General features: G+C 41.9%; 1 long non-coding RNA gene across 2 annotated transcripts in view; it reads right to left on the bottom strand.

Moving 5' to 3' along the window:
* LOC108405408 (uncharacterized) overlaps positions 1-23,617 on the bottom strand; it is a 30,765-nt gene extending 7,148 nt beyond the window's left edge. For both annotated transcript variants that reach the window (XR_001855171.3, XR_001855170.3), the window contains exons 1-3: positions 23,336-23,617; positions 22,322-22,390; positions 9,719-10,081 (exon numbers count right to left, since the gene is read on the bottom strand). This is a non-coding gene — a long non-coding RNA (uncharacterized lncRNA). The remainder of the gene's footprint in view (positions 1-9,718; positions 10,082-22,321; positions 22,391-23,335) is intronic.
* Positions 23,618-26,541: the final 2,924 nt, after the last annotated feature.

Below are 26,541 nucleotides of genomic sequence, written 5' to 3'. Positions count from 1 at the left end.
CACTGCCTCAGCTGACCGCTGTTCTCAGTCATCTCACAAGAGGCACCAGACATGAGGTCTTTCTCTTCTTGGGACAACAGAGAGGAAGAAATCATCACCAATCTGATCTAAATGCCAAGTAATCACTTTCAACCTGAAGCAGAAACCTGAGTCTCAGGGGAAATACATTCCTAAATGCTATAGCCTCAGGCACACGAGAATTGAATCCACATGAAGACGTTCTTTCTTGCACTCACAATGAATGAATCTTTGCTCTATTGAAGGAGTGCTAAGAACAGCATTTGAAGAAAACGATATGCATGGGAAAAGGAATACTTCCCTGCTGTCAGTTGCGCATGAACGTTCATTTGATCATTCCATTCTACGATCTGTTCATAGCAACTTTTGGATCATATAGCTGAGCAGCCAGCAAGTCTCTTCCATGAATTCTATTTCCCTTTTGGGCCCTTTGCCAAGAATAACAAATTGAACTTTAACGCCAAGTCTGAAAAATTTCCCTTCACTGACTAGAGTTCGACCCTGGCCTGTTATCCTAAACTAACTGATAAAGCAATCCTTTGATGCTATCCTTTGAACAAGTTGTGCAAGCTCAAACTCAGTGAGGAAGAAAAAAAGCAGAATATGAAGAAAAGTTTGGAGCTAGCAACTAGCCTAATCCTTAATTTCAGACATAGTGTCAAACATTTCACACTTCCGGGTTGCGATAACAAGACCTACAGAACTTCAAAAGTACAGAGGATATTTTCGAGTTCATTCCTGCAGCTCACGAGAAAACCACAATGACCATACGTTACCCAACATTTTGCGAGAGCTATGATTTACATTCATACACTCCATTGTGCCCTGAATCTGGAAATAATTTCACCTGGATGTGAAAGTGAAGGCCAAAAATGAGGGAAGTGGGTAGTGCTGAATTCACCCAGAGCTGTGTTTACATTTCTGTCACTCCCGGATGCACTTGTTACAGGGTGTGGTCCTTTATATTGCAACTCTTTATTCAAATCCGCTTACCCGTCTGCTGCTTCCGTTAACCATGAGCAGTGTGGGATTATCAACCAGTTTTAGTGCAAAAGAGACGCAATAGCACCAACACCAAATAGAAATGTAGAAATAGTTTGATAATGAATATTTATTTTAAACCAAATAATTGAAATAATCACCACAGGGGAAAAAAAATAGGACTTTGTTGGACTTCCTTTCACTTATTTCATTATTTGGTTTGTCTAGATTTGAACTATATTGTGGGTGGAAGAACCACCGAAGGATTTATCTGTCACTCTACAAGTTCCTAGAGGAAGAACCACTGACATTTTGGACAAAGATGTTCAAGGAGGGTCCTGAGCCAGAGCAGGGCTGGGCACATAGCAGGGGTCCAATTTCATTAGTTAAAAAGCGATCAAATGGAAATTGGCCTCCCTAGGTTATAGCATATACTTGACTGCATAGTATGAGTTGAGTCAATGTTTGTTGACCTATGACAGTGTGGCAAAGCCTAAATTCTCTCCTAGAAAATGAATGGAGTGAAAAACAAAAAAATGGCAGCATTTATAGATAAATGTATCCAGTTAGCCTTGTACACACACACACACACACACACACACACACACACACACACACACACACAATCTCAGCAACATACCTTATCACCAGATCCCTGGAGCCATGTGGCTGGTGCCGGCTGCTTTCCTTTACACCTGTATGATGTTTTACTTTCTCCTGCATGTTTTCTGTTTGATCACATTACTTGTCCCTATTGACTCGGCCAGATTAAGAACAATAGCTGCTGTGGGTTTGGAAAGTTGAAGGCGCCTACCAGTTGAACTGGCTGTGTTCCCTGAGGTGGCAATTGACTTGGGGTGAGGGTCAGGGCTAATGGTGGCATATGGTTAAACCAAACAGTGATGAACAGCAGACAGAAACACCAGCAAACAGTTGCCACGGGGCAGGTCCAGGAAGGGATGATGAACTTTCCTAAGAAACTTGGAAACAGAGACTTGGGATCAGGCAATATTTAGACATTCAGGAAAATGGCCAAAGTGTCTGTTAGTAAAAAACAAGTCTTCATCAAAGGCCCAGGTTCACGGGAGTATGAAGAGGATGAGCAGGACAGGGAGTTGGCAAGAGCCTGGGAGAGTCCTGAACTCAAGGGCCTGGAAGTGTGGCTAGGTTAACAGAGCAGGAATTTACACACCAGGGGATTATAGTCATTTGCCAAAATTAGCATCTAACATGGAAATTGTGCCATGAACAGGAGAGAAGCCAAATCAGAAGCAAACCAGTGCTGATGCATGCCTTAGACTCACTCTCCCCCACTCCCAAGTTACAGCCTAAATGAGACTGACCAGGAGTGGACACCCAGGGTCCTTAGCACACCTTCATTCATTCACTCATTCATTTTAAAAATGACCAATCTGGTACAGGGCACTATAGAAGGCCTGCGAACTAGTGGAGATTAAGAGGACATAGCCCAACAGAGAAAGAGAAGAGAGAACTCCATTCTCCGCTCTAGGCATTCCTCAGGGAAGTGCAGAGGGGAGAAAGGCATCCGAGGGGAGGAGCTGAGAGATGTGGAAAGAAGGAAAGTAGGCAGGTCAAAACAGCTTTTTAGAGTTACACTGTGTTTTTTCCATAATTTAGGTTTCTCTTTGCATGTGCTATTCAGTAACATGATTGCTCATGAGGGTGAACTTACTTCCCACAGTAAGTTGTCCTTTCACTGTAGTGTTGATTCACATCAGACTCCAAAGACCATCGCTAGGGTTCAAGTGCACAGCCAAAACAACATTGCAGCTTTGATCCCCAAAGCTGTTTCTTCCCATACGTGCCCCGCCTCCCCATCCCTGTAACCGTATCCCCCACCCGTCCACTACTTGGACAAACCCAAAACCTAGGAGGCATCCTTGATTTCTCTCTTTGCCCCATTGTTTCTGGTCCCAATCGCCAGTGAACCCATCAGCATGTCCTATTCAAAGGCTACTTCTAAAACCTGACGCCCTTCACTTCTCTCCCTCCCTGCCGCCGCTTCCCAGCACACGCCTCTTACCTGTCCTCCTGCAGGAGCCTGCTAACTGGCCCCCTGCCTCTGCTATGTCCACTCTGCTGCGGTGATCATATCATCGCCTGCTGAAAGGCACCCAGCGGCGACCTGCCCCACCTCAAGACCTTGCCTGATGCTACCCCTTCCTACATTCTGTGCCCTCCCCTCCTCTCCCACGCTTCACTCCCCCACCCTGCTCACTACCTTGTGGCTACCTCACCCTTCTACCTGCTCCTCAGCCACCAATCCACCCCAACCTCAGGCTTCCTGGACCTGTGGTTCCTCTGCCTGAAATGTTCTCGTCCCGTCTTTACATGGCTGGTTTGTTCACATGGCTCAATTCAATCTTCCCCTCCTTAAATGTTAAGTTTCTTCCTTATTAAGTCTTAAAATGTGATTATAAAAATAGCCTTGTTACTGAATTTTAACATCCTCCTCTATTGTTTTTTATGTCCTTGTAAGAACAATGTCTATTTTCTCCAGTGAAAAATAACCCTAAAGCACAATGACCTAACAAAACTCTTCCATCTCAGCAGTATGACATTCAGGAGCTCAAGCGAAGGCATTTTAACCTTAGGTGTCGTCAGCGGGTAGCTCTGCTAATGTCCATCTGCTAGTCACTGTGGGGAGCAAGGTCACCAGCAACCCTGCTAACTGCCAACAGAACCTATCTGGTAGGCCTAAGCATTTACTGTTTTTAAATGCAGACCTCCGAAGCATCACACTAGAGTGAAACAGAGTCCTGGAGTTCAATTTTGCCTATTGCTGCATGTAGAGCAGTGACTTGCAATTTTCTGATGAGTACATGACCATAAATTAACATTTCAATGCACAGAGAAAATCACTGAGCTAGACGTACTCTTCCTAGAGTCAGGGCCACTGTGCAATGAAAGAATAGGATTTAGTTCTAGGGTGCTATGAAAGGTCTTTGGCAAAGAAGTTTCTCTCCTCATGGTAACAGTCCCTCCTTTCTTAAAGAAAATGAACTTCTGACTGACAAATCTAACATTTGGTGTCCAAGGTAATAAAATCACACCGGGGGCTTCACATCCATAATCTTTAATGCTCACAACCACTGAAAAGGTCAGCCTCAATTTTTATCCAAGGAAACTGAGGCTCAAGGACCACCCAGTGGGTAGAAGAGCCTGTGTTCAAACTCTGGCCTGCGAGCGTTAAGTCCTGACTATTTCCATTGCCAGCCTGCAGTCTCCAATGTCTTTGATTGATTAGGCCAGAAGAACTGAGGTTCACCTAACATCTTTAGAAAATAAAGCAAGACTTATAATATGAAGGAAGTGAACAGAAAAGAGAATAAAATGCAAACTGGAGAGATGATAATAAAGGAGAAAAGTGGCATAAACCCTTATTATTCTTTGAGGTAGAGAGAGTTTATTGGATTTCTAGCAAAATCCACTTTATCTTCTCCATTCTGTCAGATTGATAAACCCTCTGAAGATTTATACCATACTGTCATTGTTTTTCTGACCCATATAGTGACTGTGATCATGTTCAAACATTAAAAGGGAGGAAAATAAATGTGCATTCTCTCCAGAATGGCTCACACATATCTTCTCAGCCTGAGAAGTTAGATTCATCTGAAGAAGACATGCAAAAAACTAGGTCTGCTTAAACAGAAAAGGGCTCAAGTCAGCTCCCCGGCAGCTGCTGTATTGAGCAAAGCTGCCTGTAATACTAGATGTGATTCAACATCTCTTTTTTTGATAAGAAGCCAGCCAAATGTTTCCTAATTTCTAACTTTGTCCCCTTGTTGGATACCAAAGGGGAACTAAGAGGACCTTCCAAGTTATCTTCTGTTGAGCATGTCACTCAAGATTCTTCCTTGCCAGACCTTCAGCAGTTGGAGAAAAAGGTCTCTAGGTGAATTGTCAGAGAATAAATCACTTCGAACTGAAAAGAACTTGATTCTCGCAGCACTCAGGGGCTTCTGGGAAATCCTTTTTGTTTTTTTATTAAGTAAGGTGCTGATATTGTCATTTTTAATGGCATGACAAAAAAGATTCTCTCTTGCTGAGTGAAAGTACTAATTAGCTGGAAGGAAATTCTGTCATTTACACAAAAGAATCACAAGGATATTTCATTTTGAAAAGCATAGTTTTGCCTACTAATTTCGTATGAAATCCTCGTGTGTCACTTTAAGAGCAAATAGCCTTTGCGTCCCATCCACAGATAAGAAACTCAAGCAGAGATGTATAAAATGACTTTATTGCCTGGTAAATTCTAGGTCTCTGAGACCAAGCCAGACTATAGGTCAGCAAGCTCTTAAAAATCAAATTTCTTTCATTTGGTATGTTTTACAGCTGTAAATTTTTTTAAGATTACTGTTTTGTTTAAATCCTCTTCAGTATATCTGACTAGAAATGACCTCATGGCTCCCTTTATTTTTCTTTTTGTCTTGAATTTCACAAGGTAAATTTTGCTTTCTGATCGTCATCTCAGATTTCAAATTGTAAAGTTTTCTGGACCTTCCCAAGGATAAGAAATGCTTGTGAGGGAGCAGGTGGGCACCGTCACGGCTGCTTTGGAAGGAGGCTGAATGCCAGGTAAGCCTGTGGGCGTCTCCAGTCCCGGGCCTCTCCTCTGATTGCTGTGCTCTCACAGCCTTGCTGCCTTTGGAACTTGGAGGACTTGCTCTGAGACATCCTGCCAGAGTTTAAGAACAGTCACATGGAAGGCTCTAGAAATTGACCACTAATTGAATGGGAGAAGAAATTTTAAAAAAACAACTTCACCATTCTGTCAACTGTCAAGTCACTGACATGGGCATCTGCGGAAGAGGCTCAGAGACCCCTTGAAATGAACAATTTCATCTCATAACAACACTTTCAGAGTGTGGCCGTTGTGAGTCATCTGCATTAAAGTCACCTGCAGTGGGGGCTCTGGCAGGGGTGACACACAGGGAGGAAACAGTGGTACTAAAAATGCAGATTCCTTCCCCTTCCCTCCCAGGAGGAATGAACCAGAATGTCCATTTCCCAGGGTGATTCTTGCACGTTGCCATTTCTAAAAACAGCTGTTTTAAGAGGTTAATCATCCTACTCAAGGAAGTTCCATCTTGGATTGAAATGAAGGGCACAGTCTAAGACATTTCTTGGCCACTGTGACAATACTTCTGTTCCAGCTTTATTGAAGTATAATTAACATGTAACATTCTGTAAATTTAAGGTGTATATTTAATGATCGGATACATATATATATTATGAAATTGTTACCACAATAAGGTTAGTTAACCCCTCACCATCTCACATAATTACCTTTCTGTGTGTGTGTGATGAGAACATTTAAGATTTACCCTCTTAACCAACATCTTCCCATCTCCCGCAACCTCCAGTCCCTGGCAACACCATGCTACTCTCTGTTTCTATGAGTTTGGCTTTTTTTTGCAGATCCCATGTATAAGATCATATAGCTTTTGTCTTTCTCTGTATGACTTACTTCACTTAGCCTAATGCCCTCAGGGTCCACCCATATTGTCACAAATGGCAGGATTTCCATCTTCTTATGGCTATATCATATTCCTTATATATATTATAATAAATAATATTGTAGATATAATATAATAATATATTTATATTTGTGAATGTAATATGTTTAACATATATAATATTTAACATGTGTTGTATATATGACATTTTCTTTATCCATTCATCTATCAGTGGATACTTAGGTTGTTTTCGTGTATTGGCTGTTGTGAATAATTCTGCGATGAACATGGGCATACAGATCTCTCTTTGTGACAGTGATTTCATTTCCTTTGGCTATATACCCAGAAGTGGGATTGCAAGGTCATAGAGTAGTTCTTTTTTTAATTTTTTTATGACTCTCCATACTTTTTTCCATAGTGGTTTTATACCAGTTAACAAGTCACAATATTCTTTAAAGCATTAAAATATTAGAAAATTTTGGACGATGATTGGTTTGGTGGTACAAAAATAGGTATCCTTGTTTCAGTTATCTAACCCTTTGTTTTATTACTGTGATAGAAACACACAAGCTTGTGCTTTTTAAATGTGACTTATTAACACAACATCTAGTCTGGTTATGCTTATATATGGCTTTACCTAAGGCTTTTGCTTCTTCAAAAACTTGGGTTGATGGGAATTTTGTTTTGTCAATTAGTTGACAGATTGGTTAACATCCATGTTTTCCACATTACAGCTACTCCTAGATACTGGAAACGATTTATTATTAAATTGTACCATGACTTCATTTCTCACACCAGTATGGTCTGTTTACTTATCAACTGGAATTTACCTGCAGTTATTTTAATTTATTTAGCTGTTATTTCTAACACAAATGAGGGCTTTTTAAAAATTGTTATCCAGACATTTAACTAAAAAGAAGAGAAATCAAAGGAGAAAGGAAGATAAAGCTGATTTTCTGTGAGAGGAATCAGGTTGGTATATATCACAGTAGAGGGAAACAGGACTAGAAGATGTGACCTGCTTCCTGGTCTGGGTCTAACCCCAGTGGTGGAGGAAGGAGGGTTAGCCTAGCTGATGGGTTTCTAGAAGCCTGAAGGAAAAAATCTCTTCCACGAGGTCATAAGGGATGTCAAAAGGGGTCAAAATCAAAAACTGCAAGGCACAGCATCCAATCAGCCACGGAGTTCTGCAACGGAGGGTGCTGCCCAGGAAGAGGGCACCCAAGAAGTGGAAGGTGGAGTACAGGTGGGGTGAAGCAGGAAGGGCTTGGCCTCGTCAGTGGAAATTCAGCACTGGTTCTGATGCGCTCACTGCTACATGGGTGATGGAAGAGCCAGCCGTATGTCAGGGAGATGGACGGCAAGACTGCAGCGAGTTCTCAGGGGATATTTTCAAACTACAGGTCTCTGCCCATTTGAGGATCATAAAATAAATTATGGCAAAATATAGCAAAAGGTTTTCGCTGTTCTCATGAAATAATAGGATGTCACAGAATAAATAGAACAAAACAGAATAGAGTATATTGCACAGAGTAAGGAAAATAATATTCTGGGAAACTGGCTTATATATCATTCTATAATATATTTGGTATTCCTTAGTACACACCAAGGTCAAAAAATGTTTGAGAAACAAACTAGTTTTCCAGATAGACCCCACCTGCCCTCATCCCGATCATGATGGGCACTGAACAGGCCACTTTTAGCTATAGTTAGGCCTGCATCCTGAGTTTGTCTTGGCTCAGTGTTTGCTCCGCACCAGCCTCCTCCACGCATGGGAATAGAATTGCTGCCTTCAGCCTAGTCAAGGTAAGCTTCCTGGGAATCCACAGAGCTTCCGTCTTTCCTGGGACCTCATCACACGCCAAGTTCTTCAAGTAGGTTTCACTCCTAATTGGCCCTCAAATTCCTAGCTAGTCCTGCAAACCTGTTCTTAAAGTCTAGGGCACTCAGTGAGAGCTCGAACAACCTGCCTAATAACTGCTTAGGACATCTTCCCAAGGATGCAGACCCAGCTGTTTTACCCACGTATGAGCTGGAGTCCTGCGTTCACCCATAACCTCCCCTCCTGGAATTCAGACTATCCCTACTGCTAGAAAATCTGGTTACTGGTACCCCGCAGGGCAGCCTCAACCCACCTCTCGGCTGGATCTGTGGCTCATGAAGACTCATCCAGAGCTGAGCGCAGAGATTCACCAAGATGAGTGGTTCTCCAAGTGCGGCCCAAGATGGGCAGCATCAACATCACATGGAAACTGGCAAGAATCGCACACATTTGGGCCCACCATAGACCTGCTGAATCAGAAACTGGCGAGGAGACTGAGCCACCTGGGTTTTAACAAGCCTTCCACGTGAATCTGGTGCGTGGTACAGCTGGAGAACCACTGATCTAGGACAAAGCGAAACATGCTAGAAAAATTTAATGATGCCTGATTTAAAAAACAAAACATCTTATTGCTTCTATTCCCTCACATGGACTGTGATGGGGCTATGCCCAAGTGAAATGCATTCATGTATTAGCTCTTTAATACATTGCAACAGACAATTTCCCACTACAGCCTTTGTTCTTACCGCTTAACTCGACTAAAGTACAAGGACTTTTAAGTAGACCTGACTGAATAAAAATGGAGAAGATAATAACAGAATTGTTTTTGAGGTTTACAAGTTTCCAGAAAACGAAAAAAAAGTTTTCACTTGTTAAACTGCACTTGTTAAATTTCCTTATTCCAGTTGGGACTGTCAGCAAAAGAGATACGCATCTCAGGAGGCCTCTTTTTTTCTCATGAAAACACAAACCAGTGTTTTTGTTTTGTTTTGCTTTATGATTTGTCCTCCTTTACACTTCAAAGGTTCAGATGAAACTCCAGACGTTAGTTCCTTATCCCAAATGCGCATTTTTCAGTTTGCCCATCGGCCATTTTCTTTAAGTCCAGATTACTGCTGACCTGTACAGTAATTCACATGGAAGCACCTTGAGAAGACAGCATTATGTAGAGACAAAGTTTCTCAATATTTTTGGTCTATGATCCATTTATGAGCTTTCTAGTAAAGACACAGCTCCTTAGCATCTTCGGCACACTCCCTTGTTAACCCTTAGCCTTCCAAACCCCAGCACAGATGCATACACTGATTTTTACACCCTTCCCCATATATCCAGCATCTCTAGATTAGAAACACTGATTAGGCAGACAGAGGAAACTAAGAACCAACGAGTAGAAATAAACATGGAGTTGGGTACATACCTCCTGATCCACTTCTGTCAATGACTAGCTGTAGCAGGTATGATTTTTCTAGTCTGTCCAGCACCCCTTCTTCGGGGGACTGACCCCCCCACCATTCCATGGAAGCCTCCTGAGACCTTGTAGTGCAGGTGGAATGATACCATCTTCCTGCTGAAGGAGTGGATGGCTTAGGCGAGGTGACCCACAGAGCCACCCCCATCTCTCTGGGTGCAGTGATTAAATCAGGAATGGGCCCTTTTCCCAAGCTGAGCCAGTCATAATGTTCCAGGATTCTTGTTGTGAGAGGCAGCTGCTCTTACTCTATAACCGTGAACACTGAAGGTCACAGGCATCTGGAACACCAAGGGGCTAGCACGCCACCTCCTGAGAAAAGGACAAGAGGGAAGCCAAGCAGAAAGGAGTGTATCTTAGAGACCCAGAGCCACCTACACCCCAAGTCAAGTACACCTCGGCCTCTCAAGTTACCTTTGTCAGTCGATTATCCTTTCTATAAAATCTAGCTCGTGTTGGGTTTTCATCATTTGCAATCAGGAGTGTCAAACAGTTTGCTGAATATCTCCATAAACTGGTTTTCTAATTTACTCAATAAATGGGAAAATCATTCCCAATGGCCTTTTCCCAGATGTGCTAAAACATATTCTCTTCCCTAACTTGGATAGCTTATTTTCTATTAGATCATGCCAATGTATCTATTCTTGAACCAGTTTTCTTTTACTTAAATGAAATCAAATCTATCCAACCTCGATTTTCTGTGAAGATTAATTAAATCACAACATATAGCTGCTATGAAAAACAAAGTCCTCCCTTCTGACTGATGCAAAACAAAACACCTATGCTTAGACACCGCAGTCTGCCAGTACAGCTGTGTGAGCTTCACTGTCTTCTTGCCATTAACCTTGTTTTGTAACTGATACGTCAACCCTTATTTGGTTCTGGTGAGGGTGCAAACAAAGACCTCAAGCAAAATGCCTTGACAATATTTGCTGACATATTATGAGCAGTCCCATTGTAGAAAACTGAAGCATCGGCAGCCCTGATAAACCCAGATGAACACAAGGAAAGGTTTCATGGCTCTATAAACAGTTTTTATATATAAATGTCACATGAAAGGCAGTGGGATTAAAGCTTTATGCCGTGGGGCTGTCTGGAATACATCACCCAGGCTATGCTGCTCCTCTGGCAATAGATGTCCTGGCCTCACTGTTTGTTTAAACTGTATCTCGCTTTCTTAAAACTCTACGCTGTCAAAATGGTTCTTTGTTCTTAGTGTATATACGTGTAGAATTGGATTAAAAAGAACTGGAGCCATTTTATTTCGTTAATAAAAAACGGAAAGACTAGAGGCAAGTAGGAGAAACTGCTAACAAAGTCTACCTCCAGGTTAGGAACACAAGTGCTTTTATATACAAAAAAAGTACTTGCAAACTACTGGTTACACCAGGTTACCACCCATAAATAACAAAACTCCCAAAGGATTTGGGAATTTATTTTCTGTCCTAAGAGTAGTACTTAATGACTGAAAAATGTTCTCGTCGAGTATCATTACTTTGATCCCAGCAATGAAAAGTAAACCACGTTGACACGAGAATATTTGAAAACAGCTCAAAACATCAAAGTTGCAAAACTTAGAATCTACCCCCAAACCTGTTGGAGTAATACAAAGCCTCAATTTACCATTTGTTAAACAGTTTCTTCACCTTTCAGATGGGAATTCAGGGGAAGGGACTTGTACTAGCACAGGGAGGCATGCTGTAGAAGGCCAATCAATATAGAACTAACGCATGCAGGGGAAGGTATACATAGAAACTGCAATTATTTTGCAGATAATTTGGGTTTTGTTATTTTAGTATTATTTATCATTTTATTATTGCTTTGCCACTGAATAATGCCAAGAAAGAATATTTTTGTAGCATAAAAGCAATAACTTTATTCATGTATGCGTATCTCAATCAACACTAATGTTGCTAACACAATGCCTACTCTAGAAATGCAATAATTATACATCAAAAGGAATTTTTCAGAAAAACTTTCTATTCATACCCTTTAATAGGTCAGTTATTGGACAATATTATTCATTCATGGAATCTGACATTATAGTGCCCTAAAATATATTGTTCTCAGCACAGCCTGTTTCCAAGAGATGTTAAGATTCAAATATTACAAATCTCTTATAGATTATTAACAATCTCAAAGAAAATGTCCTAACCTTACATTAGAATATGGACAAATAAGCATATTTAAACATTTAAGTGTTTTCCGTTAAAACATATTATTTAAGGTAAATACCATTTTTATGATTCCCCAAAGTAAACAGGCTTTTTAATCTAATGGACCAATTAGCAATCATAATACCTAATTCAATAGGGACTTAGTATAACATCATAATTTATACTTATTGTTTTTACATTTTTATAATCAACCTATAGACATAGGTAAAGTATGAGCTTCATCACATTTACACAACAGAAAATAAATGATAAAAGCCTGAATAGTATAAAAGGAAAGAGAACTACCAGAGCCAGCAGTCAGTTGGAAGAGAAAAGGCTGACTGACGTATAGGGGGCTGACTTCCTCAGCCACTGTACTGGAGAGTCAAAGAAATACCACCTACAATTGAGGAATCAAACATAGAGATATAAGTATACAATGGCCTGAATGTTTATGTTCCCCCAAAGGTCATATGTTGAAAACCTACTGATTAAGGTGATGGTATTTGGAGGAGGGACATTTAGGAGGTGGTTAGGTCATGAGGGTGGAGCCCTCAGGAATGGGATTAGTGCCCTTATAAAGGAGCCCTCAGAGGACTCTCTCTTCTCTTTCCATTATGTGAGGATATAAGAAATCAGCAGTCTGCCGCCCAGAAGAGGATCTTTACTGGAATTTGACCACAGTAATACCCTGATCTGAGACTTTCCAGCCTCCAGAACTGTAAGAAATAAATTTCAGTTGTATGTAAACCACTCATCTATGGTATTTTGTTATAGCAGCCTGAACAGGCTAACACAAAGCAGAGGTACCTAGGTTATCATAAGCTAAATAGAACATGACTTACAAAGCAAGGGGTAAAAGCGTGGGAATAAGTAAAACAATTCTTTCACCTGTAAGAGCAGAGATCAGTACTGATATATTTGATGAAAAAAGAGAGGTATAAATATATTATTTTTGTGTTACCAGGAAACCAGCAGAAAAATAAAGCCAGGAATGGTTAATTCCAAGTCTTCATCTTACTTGGTCTATGAGGAACTTTGACGAAGCAAAGGATCCAACTAAAGAAAATCGAGAGTTCTACAAAATTGAGGATAAAAAGGTCTTTATCACAACTGAAAATGGGCCACGTGTGTTGAACTATATCATAGTTCAAAGGTTTTGGATTGCTGGTCCTAATTTTTACTGATAAAAGACAAGAAAGGGCAAATTAACCTCTCTCATTGTTAAAATTATTGGGGTTTTTTTTAATAACATTAGCACATCAATCCCATTTTTAACTTCATCAATTTTGGTGGTTTGGGAACAAAAGTTATGAAACTAAAGAAAAGCCAAGGCATAACAGACCCATTTTTAGACAACTTTAATTTGGGGCTTGTTTTTCAATACTGTCTCTTCAGTCTCCAAGCTTCCACTAGAAGTGTTGTTATTTCATCTGTCTCTAATTCTGAACTTCCTGCTCTGAATTTATTGCCTGATATTTATCATATGCCTTGTGAATTCTCCCTGCATTACTGTTACTCGCCTTTCATTGTTATAAACCTTTGTGTGTTCATAGTTCACTAATGGAGGCAATAATCTCAATGCATGTCTGGCAGGAAAGGGAAATATAGGACATTTCATTCTCATTTACATACCACATTATTAGAATTTCTATTTCTTTATTGTGCATTGTCTCAGGGCCTGTTTTCACATGGTAGATATCTAGGTTTTAGTCACTTAGACATTTTGAGTATATAAAAGAAAATGTTCTTTGTTTAGAATTTTAACTATTTTTTAAATGAACAAACATCAGCTGTACTTGCATATCATTAATTATTACAGTCTATTTTGTATTCTACAAGCCACACCAACGATTATTTTCAAAACATGCCTTTCTCTCTAGACTTAATTACTGGCACTGATATATATATATATATCGGGGCTGCTCTAGGACACACTCGGAAGCTCTCTAAGACACAGCTGGAAATGTGTTGGTGTCACCATTTGACAGCTTTCAAGGTTTTTTTTTAATGGTATTACAGCCCAACATTTACTTCTGATCTTTAATCCTCAGAGCAAAGGCTGCAGTAAAAGGCCCCACCTTGGTGGGGTGCCTGTGCTTTACCCACACTCTCAGGTTATGTCTTCATTTAAGAATCTCTTACTGAATGGAAAGATAGTTGAGAAACTCATTTTTCCCTACACTGGAAGATTCTGGGTTCTCTCTAGTCCCTCTATTCCAAATTCTATTTCTAAATTTCTAATTCTAAAAAACCAGCCTGTTATTTTCCAAGCTCATCATATGCAACTAAAAGAAGCCAGCTAATACATCAGCATTCTAATAGAAACCATCTTGCCCAAGTCCAGAAGTTCACTGGTTACATTTCTATCTTCTAGTTTACCACAAAAGATCCTTATACCAAATGCTTCATAAGTCACCACTTCTTCAGAATTTTATGATAGTTTCTTCAACATTTTTCCAACCTACACTCACCACACAGTCCCACGTATTTCAGGTTTTTCTTACAGCTGTCACAGCATTTATTAATACAAACCCCTGCATAGGTTTGCTATTGCTACAAAAATGTTGCACAACAAACAACTATGAAGTCTCCGTGGTATGCAGTAATAAACGTTTATTCAGCTCACATGTCTGGATTGGCTGGGGATCTGCTGATCTAGGCTGGGGCAGCTCGGCTGGGTGGCTCTGCACCATGTGTCTCTCATCCTCATTCTGGAACCTCTGGACTAATCTGCGGATGTTCTTTTCATGACAACAGCAGAATGCAAGAGCCCAGGACCTCCCATGCAAGAGCATTTCCAGGCTTTGTTGAATCATGCCTGCTAATATTCCATTAACCAAAGCAAATCATATTCTAAACTCAAAATCAAGGGGTGGGGAAGTATTCCCTGCCTACTCTGAAGCCAAAGACAATCACATGGCCAAGTTCAGTATTAATGGAGTGGGGAAAATATACCTCTTTCACAGAAGTGAGTAAACAGAGGACTCTATCTGATAGTTAAATCTGCCATAAGAAAAATCTTGTTTCTCCTTTTTATTTCCTTCATCATCTATATATAAGTTAGGAACCTTCAGCTATAAGCAATTAAAATCAATCTGGCTAATCTAATCAGAAAAGGAACTGATTGGAAGGGTGCAGAGAAATTCATAAAATCAAAGAAAAATCTGATCCTAGAGTCGTCTGGAGGGATTAAGGCCAGGAAGTCTCCAAAGGTCTAGGCAGAATCTCTTTGGGGTTCTTCATGGAGTGGGGGTATTTTTCCCATCCTTATGTCGCTCAGCTGAAGATCCAAATCCCCAAGGCAAAGCCTGGCTGAAAGACCCTGCTCAGCCCTGGCCAGCGACGGGCCGGAGGGCTGCTCCAGCCAACCTCCACAGGACAGGGAGGACTTGGTCCTCACAGGAAGAGCAGTGTTTTGTTTTCAGAAGTAAGGGGGCTGCATGCTGAGAAGACAAGATGAACGGTGTGTGCACCAGTTACCGTGTAAGCCAATCTATTAGAACTTTAAAGATGTGAAACCTGTCAAAAACAGCACGTTGTACCAACCCACTTAAACAGGTTTATCTGATAAAAACTTGAACAAAGAAATAAATCTATATAAATCTAGTCAACATTGTACATCCAAGGCCTTGGAATCAGAAGATTTGGGCTAAAGTTCCAGGCCTGCTATTCACTACTGACATGACCTTTGGCACAGTCACTTAGTTGCAATCTCTTCATTTACTAAAAAAATATGTCTTACCCCATTTCTGTAGGTTGTTGTGAAGTTCAAATGAATTAATATACACAAATGCTTTAAAAACTATAAAGGGACTCCCATGTGACAGCAAGGCTTATGTGCTCAATGACACAGGTACCAGTTTAAAATTTCTTACAATGACCAAGCCTCATCATCACAACCTCCAAAACCTACAAATGCTTGCAGGTCAGAAAAACTGTTCCCATTTCAGTAAACTATTTCCTACCATTGGAAGAAAATGCTCTGAAAATGACGGGCCTTAAGACTGAAGAAGGGGAGATAGTTGTTTTAGTACCAGGCAACTTGGGACATGGTTTTAATGAGGCTCTAGGCTGGGGTCTCTTACTACTTAGGTCAATATTCCATCATTCCTGCAAGTGACCAGGTTAAGGAAATATTCAATACTCCCCCAAGGTGAGATGAAAGAAGTGGGTCAAAGAGAGAGAGACAAACAGAAAGAGAAAGAAATGCTTCTTTGCTTTGAAGACTCAGCTCAGATGGCCCAGCGGAGAGGCATGACTATGTGTCTACAAGACACAGTATCTGCATCATTTAATTCCATTCTCCATACTTTCCACCCCTTGGGATGTTTGCCATTGGAAAAGGATTGCAAAGGGAACAGAAAATAGAAGAACACCTAAATAGCCTTCATGTGGCCAGATGAGGAAGCATAAAGAATTAAGAGTAGTGGCTCAGCCACGCAGCCCTTAAAAGCTTCACTCCTGCTGGGGGATCTGGCCTCATTGCCAAGAGCAGCTAACAGTTCGTGACTGGGTGCACAGTATACCAAAGGAAGGAAGGTTAGTACCCTGCAGGTCCCACACAGAAGCAGGGGGCATCTTTGAATGCATCCTTGAATGTCATGGAGTGCCAGGCCAGGCATGCCCACACTGGCACAGAGAAGCATTCAGTCTCCATTGGTTAAAGATGGTAACATGTGTCATTGTTCCTTAATGAATGGTTGGCTCACTCCTGTGCTACCACACAGTCAGGCCCTGGTTTATGTCCTACCTTGTCACTAATCTCACTGTTCTTCTACTCCAACAGCGAAATAATATTTCTGAAACATTATTTTATTTAATGTTACCTCATGGTAAATCCAACCTCTGACCCCCACAGAGAACAGCCCCAGCACCCCTGGGAACTGTCACAGACTCTCCTGGCAATGGTGGTTCCAAGAATTAACTTCATTAAGAGATAATACTAATCCCTCTGAGCTAGACATCATGGTTCAGGGTTGCCTATGAAGAAAATAGAGGAAATCAAGAGAGGGAAGAATTTCTCCAAGGGTTCAAAAATTATCCTGAGCTAAGAAAAACAAAGAAATGAAAGCAAAGTCCTGAATGGGTCTCAGAAAGAACCCCCCCAATCCACACCCACATAGACACACATATGCAAACAGACACATGCACAGGTATACGGGACACAGTCTCTGCCCGTTACCTGTTCTGCTTCTCGGGCAGAGGCTCATGGGCTATGTCCAAGCCCATGGGGTCCTGAGAAGTCTCACTGAAATCCCCATAACCCAGTAGGGCATCAAGCTGATAGACTTTTAGTCTCTACGCTCAAAGGGACCCATAAGAAAGAAATAAAAAAGGGGGGGCTATCACAGCTGTAAAGAACCAACCAATGAAGCCTATGGCAACCTCAGAGTACACCCCACTGAACAGGTGACAAATGAATTGATCATCCCTCATCCCCAACCTTGCTGTTGCACCAGGAAGGACAGTGAAACTCCAAATTGTTTGTGATGAAGTTTCCACCATATCAGCAGAATGGAAATGGACATAGGAATTGCATTGGTTTATAGGGAAAATAGTCATGTTTTGTATGCTCTAAGTGGCGGCCTAAAATCCATACTAGATGTCTGTGCACATTTTTGTCTTCCCAGTTGAACTGACAGCTTCTAAAAGACACCAAAGAGATCTCCTTCCCTCTTAATGTTCACTTTTGTTACCTACATCTTGTTAAAACACAGATTCTGATTTGATAAAGCCAGGGTGGGGCCCAAGATTCCTCATTTCTACCAAGTTCTTAGATGCTGTTGGTCATAAGTAGCAAGGCCACCGAGATTCATAATGAGCTACACGTTTTAATAGATGCCAGATGAAGGGAGAAACAAAAAAACAGGAAATGATGACTAAATAATTTGAAGAATTATGGGTGTGGGCTGATTCGATTCATCTTTCACATTTTTACTTCTTGGCTTAAAATAGGAGAGATGAAAGGTACACATATGTCAAACGAATTCATGGGGACATGCTCAGATTATCAATTTTTCTTCCAATTAGTACTATTCCTTCATTCTATGAACACTTATTCAGTATGCAAGGAAACAACACAGAGGTGTGGACAAAATGCCCACTCTTGTGGTATTTGCATCCTAATTAGGTTTATTAATTTTCTGACTATTGGCTAAAGTTTTGGGTACATCTTAACTCATTTGAGCCGTAAAAGAACTAGACAAATGGAATATTATTCAGCCACAAGAAGAAAACAAATCCTACCATTTGCAACAACATGGATGGAACTAGAGAGTATTATGCTCAGTGAAATAAGTCAGGCAGAGAAAGACAAGTATCACATGATTTCCCTCATCTGTGGAGTGTAACAACAAAGCAAAAACTGAAGGAACAAAACAGCAGCAGACTCACAGAACCCGAGAAAGGACTAACAGTTACCAAAAGGAAAGGGAGTGGAGAGGATGGGTGGGAAGGGAGGGATAAGAGGAAAAAGGGGGCATTACAATTAGCACACATAATGTAGGGGGGCACAGGGAAGGCAGTATAGCACAGAGAAGACAAGTAGTGACTCTATAGAATCTTACTACACTGGTGGATGGTGACTGTAATGGGGTATATGGTGGGAACTTGATAATAGCAGGGGATGTAGTAACTAAAATGTTGCTCATGTGAAACCTGAGCATAAGACTGTATATCAATGACACCTTAATAAAAATTTCTTTAAGAAAAGAACTAGACAAATGAAAATACTGAGGGCCAGAGTAATAAAGGGCTGGCCTAATGCCAGACAGCCAATAACAGGCAAGGTGAGGATTTGAGCCTGATTTTCATGTTCTGTCCTCTTTCTAATATCCCAGGGAACAAAATTTACCATTGAGATATTATTAGAAGTGATTATTAGGCTTTTCAACCAGGCCACAGAACCTTAATGCTAGGTGAGAAATAGCAAAAGAGGATCTCACCTTTTTAGTCAAAAAGATCATTTTTATTTACTAAAAAGACATTCAAATCAGGAGGCATCTGATTCCCATTTGGATAATAGACAGTAAGCGCATATGTTTAAATATCCATCTTTATTTTAAATTCTTTGTGGATTTATTGGCCTTTCATGAAAGTCAAAGTTATGGTCTCAGTGGTTATTACCATATCACTGAGGATATTACCAGTCCTCGGAGAGCCAACTTCTAGCAGAATGAGGATGTATATAAAGAATTAATTACCCTCGTAGTTCATGCATCTTCTTCTTGCAAAGGAATTTCTCCCCCAACTTGACAAAGTAAATTGTAGTAAGTTCTTTTGAAGTAAAATTGATTGTGTTGGTTTTCACAGAAAATTCTTAGGACTGGCATTAGGCTGCCCAGGGGCTTGGCAAGCTATCAGGGAGCTTGCCTGGGTGAGAAACACAGGTGGACAGATGAACAGCACCACACCTGACACCCTCATTAAATTTTGAGTTGCATGGTGAAGAGACACCATGTAATTTCCTCCTGCTATACTCGGAGACTCCTCTTACTTAGGTAGTTCTTCAACATAATATGCTTAATTTAGCTAACACAGTGCCCCAATTAGCTTCTAATAGACGGCGGTAAATAAATGCACAAGTGAAATGCATTCTACAGAGTGCATACAAATTCAATTCACATTATAATTGCTTCAAGATAGTATCGGTGGGGTTCATTTGGGGTGGCTGTCCCAAGGTAGGGATAACCTTGGTATAACCAGAGTAACCGTGGTTTGCCCTGGTTCACCACTGTTGAGCCAACACAATCACTAATAGCTTCTCTTTTTTGCTTCACATTTGCTTCTATTTGGACAACAAATTCAATGGTCACTTTATTTCTAACTGACTCTCATGTCTGCACAAACTTCACTGCTTGCCAGTTTTTCAGATTGTGCTGGGAATCCTGCCACCGAGAGAGAGGAGAGTGATGAGAGTAGAACCGAGTGTCTGCTGATTAGGGAAATCACAGGGTAAATCAGTAGTAATGCCACCACCCCCTTAGACCGTCCTTATGAATACCTGAGAAGATTTATGCATTCTCTTAAATTGTTTAACTGATTTCTTACTCAGGGCAAATACTGTCATTATTACCACATGATAAATGATGAAATAAAGAAAACCTAGTTAAAAAGTATCTATCTACCTGCTTGATGATGAGCATATCATAGGTGGTTGGGCATAAAAATATCTAAAAAATAAAATATATGGCTCTATCTTCAAGGAATTTAGAATCTATTGTGGGAAATCACACGGAAAAAAGTAAGTAGTAAATGATAGATACAGACTAATACTATGTCTAAGTGTTGAAAGCTCTCTCAAGGTTACATAATAAATATGTTTCAGAGTTAAAAATGGAGGGAGTAGATGGAAAATAAACATTTATCAAGCACATGGTATAGGTCAGTATGAACTAGCTGTGGGTTTATTTCACTTAATTCTCATTACAAGTCCCAGAAAGGCAATAGGATTTCTTTTACAGACAAAGCAACAGACCCTGAGAAGTTAAGTAACTTGCCTGAGGTCACACAGTGCCCACACTGGATCTACTGAAGCCAAAAATGGTGTTCTCTCCCCTGTACTATATGAATTGCCCTCCTCTTCCATAGCCCAAGGCAGAAATTGGCCTATCTTAAGAATCCTACGGGTGTCTAAACTCAGAGGAAATATATTCAAAAGTGTACAAAATACCATACAGGAAAAAAACAAGAAAAAAATGTAAATGAGACACATGTTTTTTAAACTCTACAGAAATGAAAGACCATATCTACTCTTCCAAAAGTCAGTTCCGATGAAGTTGGGTAATTAGGAGGGAAGAAAAGGATTGTGTAAAAACACATACTGATCCGAAAAATTATCTGTGGAGCTGCTCACTGTGACTCCCTCACAGAATGTATTAGTCTCTTCTTGCTGTTCTAATGCTGATTATAACACAGTCCCCTATTCTGTGCTGTCATCACTGCGTAGCAGGGAAGGCAATTGCTGAGCTGGGGAGGAAAACTTCAAAGCATTCAAAACAGGAGAGCTTTTGTCCTGCTATGGATTCAGTGCACCCTCAATTGATCAAATACTTTGGGGTTACAAAGCAAGGTGCTGGATGAAGGAAGCAGAGCTTGGAGGGGAGAGGAAGACCTGATTCCTGACCTCGAGTATGTTACAGTCCAGTCGGAAAATGGGCAAGTGTACCCACAAGATTGTAAGTCATATGTGATGAGCTGAAGTAGAGCAAAAGAAAAGACCTAGGAAGACGCTAGCGTCAAGTGATAAAGAACTAACAGCCCTCTCTCTCCATAGGTGAGCTTCAACTAACTTACTGCTAAAAGGGGGTTCGTACAAATAACACATGGATCACTTAGACGTGGAATCATGGAACTCATAAAAACCGAGTAGAAAAGTGTTTGCCAGGGGCCAGGGGTGGGGAAAATAGAGAAAGATTGGTAAAAGGGTGCACATTTCCCATTGTAAGATGAATATTGTCTGAGGCTGTAATGTATAACATGGTGACTATAGTTGATAATCTGTATTGTATAAGTGAAATTTGCTGAGAGAACTTCACTCACCAAAAAAAGGAGGGGAGGGGAATATGCGAGGTGATGAATGTGTTAACTTCATGTGTTAATACATCCTATCACAATGCATGTGTGTATTAAATCAAAACGCTTTGAAAAATCTTACGATTTTGTCAATTTTATGTCAAGAAAGCTGGAAAAAAGGGGGACTCAATACGTTCCATGGCTTCCTTGCTGGTTCATTATAAAGACGTAATGTTTTAAAAATAAAATTGTTGAAAAAGTGTTTTGAAAACTTCTTTTCAGTATACAAATGAAAGTAACACTGGAAGCGAAAAATGAGGCCCCTTTTGTTTACTGCAAACACACACTGTGCAGCTACATCTGGGTCAGGCAGGTTTGTGTGCACCTGAGGAGAACTAACTGCAGGTGTGACTGATTCTCCTGCTCTTCCCCTGTCCGCAGACTGCGGCCTGGCCTCCCTCCCTGTCTCCCCCTCCAGGCCAGCCCAGGCCCCTCTGCTGCTCATGCTCAGCTGTCTCTTAATGATCTCATGCACAGTCATGGCTTCAGCTCTCTGTTGACCCAAAGTCATGCCTCCAGCCCAGACATTTCTGAGCTCCAGGCTCATGTATCTGCCTGCAGAGTGGAGATTTCCACTTGGATGTCTCTAAGACTGTGCAAAATGAACTCCCTGTCTTCCAAAGTTCGCACTTGCACTCCTTGTTCTCACTCTTGGTGAATACCAGTTGTCACCTACTGTTACCAAGCCATAACCTGGCTATCTACCCAGCATGCCTCTTCCCTTCCTCCGTCCCTCCAGCACTTTATCCTTCACTTTGCTTGCTTAAACTACAATGTAAGAGGCAAGGAAATTGGAAGATACAGCCTCTTACACGCTTACTTGTTATGTTCCCACAGGGTCGGATGTTGTTCCTCTCTGAGTCAGGCATTCTGCCCATTTCTTCTTTCTCTGTAAAGAGAACAGAGAAAATTGGACTCTTTATAGACAAGCATTTTCCTAACTGGGCTCTGAAATGTTATTTTTAAGAGGTTTAAATGGAGATGTTTCTTTAAAAAACAAAGTGGAGGAAGTTCCAACCTTAGCCAAGATTTTTTATCGATTGTGTTTTCCAGACCCTCCCCCCCTTCACCCCTGTCCCCCAGGGATTGCGCTCTGTAATGAAGCTTTTACTCTGGGCCCAAGAAAGGAGCAAAATGATTCCATCTGATTCTAACACACCGGTAGCATGATGTGGGCACAGAGGGGATGCTTAAATTTAGGAGTGTGGTTTGATTTTTGTTGCTGTTGGAATCTGGTTCACTTGTTGTTTGATGTACCTGAGGGAACTCGGGGCCCGAACCCTAGCTTGGCTGTTCTCCCTGGGATCCCTAACTCTCCCAAAAGGGTAAGGCTCCGGTCAGGGGCTGCTGTCGCACTGCTGCTGCCTGGCTGGAACCTGCCATCATGACAGTCGCCCCCTGCCCTTCCCCCAGTGAAATGCATTGAATTCAAACTGTGGATGCTTCCCTGCCTGCAGCATGCATCTGACCAAAGGCTGTAAGCCTGCCCCCCTTCAGAGTGCAGACCTTCCTCAGCCCAGCCATGGGTTTAGAGGTGCTGGAGGCAGCCACAATGCTGGCTGCAGTTTCACGGTTCTCTGGTGGGTCTATCTTCTCTGAGACAGCGCCACTGGGGGAAGGAAAAGCACCTGCCGGGCGCTCCTCTTGCTGATTGGAGAACAGCACTCTGCCAAGGGAGGGCAAGGTAACCCACGCACCTGGGCCCCTGCAAGTCCGCAGGGCACAGCTGCGTCACTGTGTCTCTGAGGTCCTACAGCAAAGAGCCCGTTAGCCTGTCTTTTGTTCTAGTTGCCCAAACTATTTTCGAGCATGAGACCACTTTTTGGCAACTCACCTTTTGGGGATATGTATTGATATAAGCTGACATAAACCCCTGAAGGAATGGGATGAATTCATGAGGCAGGATGTCCTGCGTCAGCCCAAACTGGTCTCAGGTTTTTTCCTGCATCAAGAGGTGAGCCAGGAAAGCCTTCATCTGTGGCATTTGTGCTCGGTGATCTGAATGTGAGCTGGTCTGGGGCTGAAAAAGCGGGCAGAGCCTGTGCAGGAGACCCTGAAAGAAGGCACAGAGCAGGGCCTTGTGAACGAGGCCCCGAAACACCGTGTAGCTTCTGCCTCCTGCTACCCCCCACCCTCCACATCCTCCCACTTAAGCGTCAGCAGAAAGTTGAGGAAGTTCAGGAAACATGGCCTGGACAACTGAACACAGACTGGACAGGAAGAGGGCTGCTGGTGTCCACAGCAATCCTGAGTTAAAGAGAGAAACATTGTTGCAGTCCTATCCCCGTCCCTATTTTCTGCTACAAACTGCAATGAAAGTGTGGCTCCTGAGCCCAGTGGAGTCACCTTCTCAGGGAGGTGAGCGACAGACGAACGGCTGGGTCAAGGTGTCCGCAGGGAAGAATGATCCAGGCCTGAGGACTTATGACAGTGCACAGGAAGGACACAGCAATGCAGGAGGCCCCAACAGTGACAGGGAGCACTTCTGGGGGTAGGGGCAGTTAACTTCCTCTCGGGGCTTCTGAGGAATCCTGTCATTCGGACCTTACAGAGCCTGTTATTCTGCTCGGAGACTGGAGAACTCCAGGCCCCCTGATTCTAATTCCACTCATATATTAATTAACCTTCTGCTTCCTCTTTTTTCCCCAAGCTACGCTTTCCCCACCCTCCCAGTCTTCCTGGAGCAATCAGATTCAAGAAGGAGGTGGCCGGCAGGCTGAGCCTGTCATGTTTATTTCAGGGCGCTCAGTGTGTGGTGCTGTCGAACACCCCCCCCCTTCAGCCCTGCCCCCACCCCACCCCAGTGGGGTTACTAGACATGAAACGGGTCCATAAAACAAACGGACAGACTTGGGTCGAGGGTTGTCGCTAGTAAAGAGAGTTCCTGTTGCCTTAATTCACCCGCGGTGGTTTACTGCGAAAGGCAGCCGTTTAATCTGAAACACAGACAGAAATAACTGCAGCCGTGTGTCCCTGCAAGTCTTGGCTGAGGCCAGCTTTTACATTCTAAGCACTTTAAGTACCAAGTGGCCTGGATGGCTTGAAGCCAAACAGTAATGTTTCCTTTTGCTGTTGCTGAGAAAGGCATTCAGGAAAACAATTGAGCACAATAAGGGCCTTCCTGTTCCGGCGGGCGGAGGAGCGTGTGAACCACCCAGCAAACGTGGAGTGAGTCCTCCCAGGGAACCGGGAGCTTCCTCCTTTGTCAGCGGCGCTCTCAGAGGCAGCTGCTGGCAAGCTGCGACTCTGCGGACGCTCCTCTAGCTTCGCATTTTCAGAATCGATTTCTGCCACCTCTCCAGGCACCGGGGAATTTCCCTGCTAACCACAGTCAGCGTTTATGCAGGGAAATGGCACAGTCTGGTTGGAAAAGGCATTGGCCATGCATTTACCTACAGCCAGGAAGGCAGGTCTCCAAGGGAAGCCCCCTGGGACTTGCTCTAAGAAGTTACAAAAAGTCTAAATTTCATAGACCTTTCTTTACAAGGGGTGCTCAGACTGTATACCCCATATGTTGACTAACACATGTTTGGCTAGCTGTGCCTCAGCTGTAGCTGCCTTGAAGGGCAAATGGCTGACTGAGCTCAAATGAAACCAGCTGTGTATAAAATGAATTAGAATGAGACCGGAAAGAGACCACACATTATAATGTGTTATGACCTTTCATTTTTCAGGCAAAGCACCTGAAATCCTAAGAGTTCCACTGCCGTGCCTGGATACATGTAAAGGACCCTGGGAAGAGGTAGCGTGGTCAGTAGTTGGCTGGGAGTGGTAAAGGCAGCTCACTCTCTCTGATTGTCCATCCCCCTGCCTTTCTTCCTCTCTGTGTCTCCTGACTGGAGAATTATGGTAAAATATTCTGCCATGAATGGAATCTAAAGTCTGAAATATCCTTCAGAGTGTGACCCAACAGAAATGATAAACTTGACATTATCCCCCATACTGTGTTCAAGGAGTCGACGCTCAATGTCCCTTAACCAAAATGTAAACCAGTTGATATTAAGTTTTGAAAGGGCAGAGGATATGCTGCCCCAAAATATGCCACCTTGAGATAGTGATTATTTTGAGCTATAGGCACTTGAAAAACAACAAATGCAGTGAAAGGCTATCTATGAACTCCCTTTATCTGCCTAAAGACACAGCTTCCAAAATATGCTCAGTTGTCTTAAATCCTTTCCCCAGGGATTCCAGTAACCCAGGAAGATTGACTCCTACTGCAGGAGAGGAGACTAGAAGTTGACACCACAGCCAAACAAACTTTGTCACAAACTGTCATCTCTCATCTTTCTTCTAAGGGCCCATCATTCATCTTCCAAAAACTCATTTACTCTCCCCTAAGAGGCCTGCCTTTCCCCTCCCCTTTCCTTATTAAAATGGTATTTAAGCCTGACTTCTGTACCACTTCTTTGAGTTACTCATTTTTCCCTGCATATCTTGCATGTATGTGTAATGTCTACTTATTAGTAAACTTGTTTTTATCTTTATTATAGAGGTCTCAGCTATAATACTCAAAGAGAATTCATGAAAGTAGAGGGAAAATTATGTTTTTCTCCTATAGTTTTAAGCATCCACTTTGCCCAAGCAAAAAGAGCTGCCACCAGCCATACATATTTTGATAAAGGAAGATAAAAAAGAAATTAATTATTCAGTACTCTATTTAAGATTATACAGGACTTTGAAATGGATATGAGTTTTGAGTCTCTAGCCATGCCATCTGGGTAAGTCATTTGACTTATTTGTGTCTCAATTTCCTCATCTGAAAATGGAAATAATAGTGCCCAACCCACCTCAGAGGACTGTTGTGAGGATTAAAAGAGATGACCAATATGGATTATTTTACTTAGTGTCTCTCCAGTGCTCAGTAAATGTGATTACTACTATTAATGATGATGACGATCTAATCAAATAGTTATTGGATTAATTTTTTTCACTGGAAGTCTAATAAGCTGGGCGTGGCTGAGCTGAAAGCCCAATGTCACCCATTAGGAAGGTACATCCTCTCTTTTCTGCCAAAAGGTCTTCTAGAGGGAAGACCTTTTT

This window comes from Manis javanica, chromosome 12 (assembly GCF_040802235.1).
Source record: "Manis javanica isolate MJ-LG chromosome 12, MJ_LKY, whole genome shotgun sequence".
Taxonomy (NCBI): Eukaryota; Metazoa; Chordata; class Mammalia; order Pholidota; family Manidae; genus Manis; species Manis javanica.
This window is presented reverse-complemented; position numbering and strand designations above follow the sequence as displayed.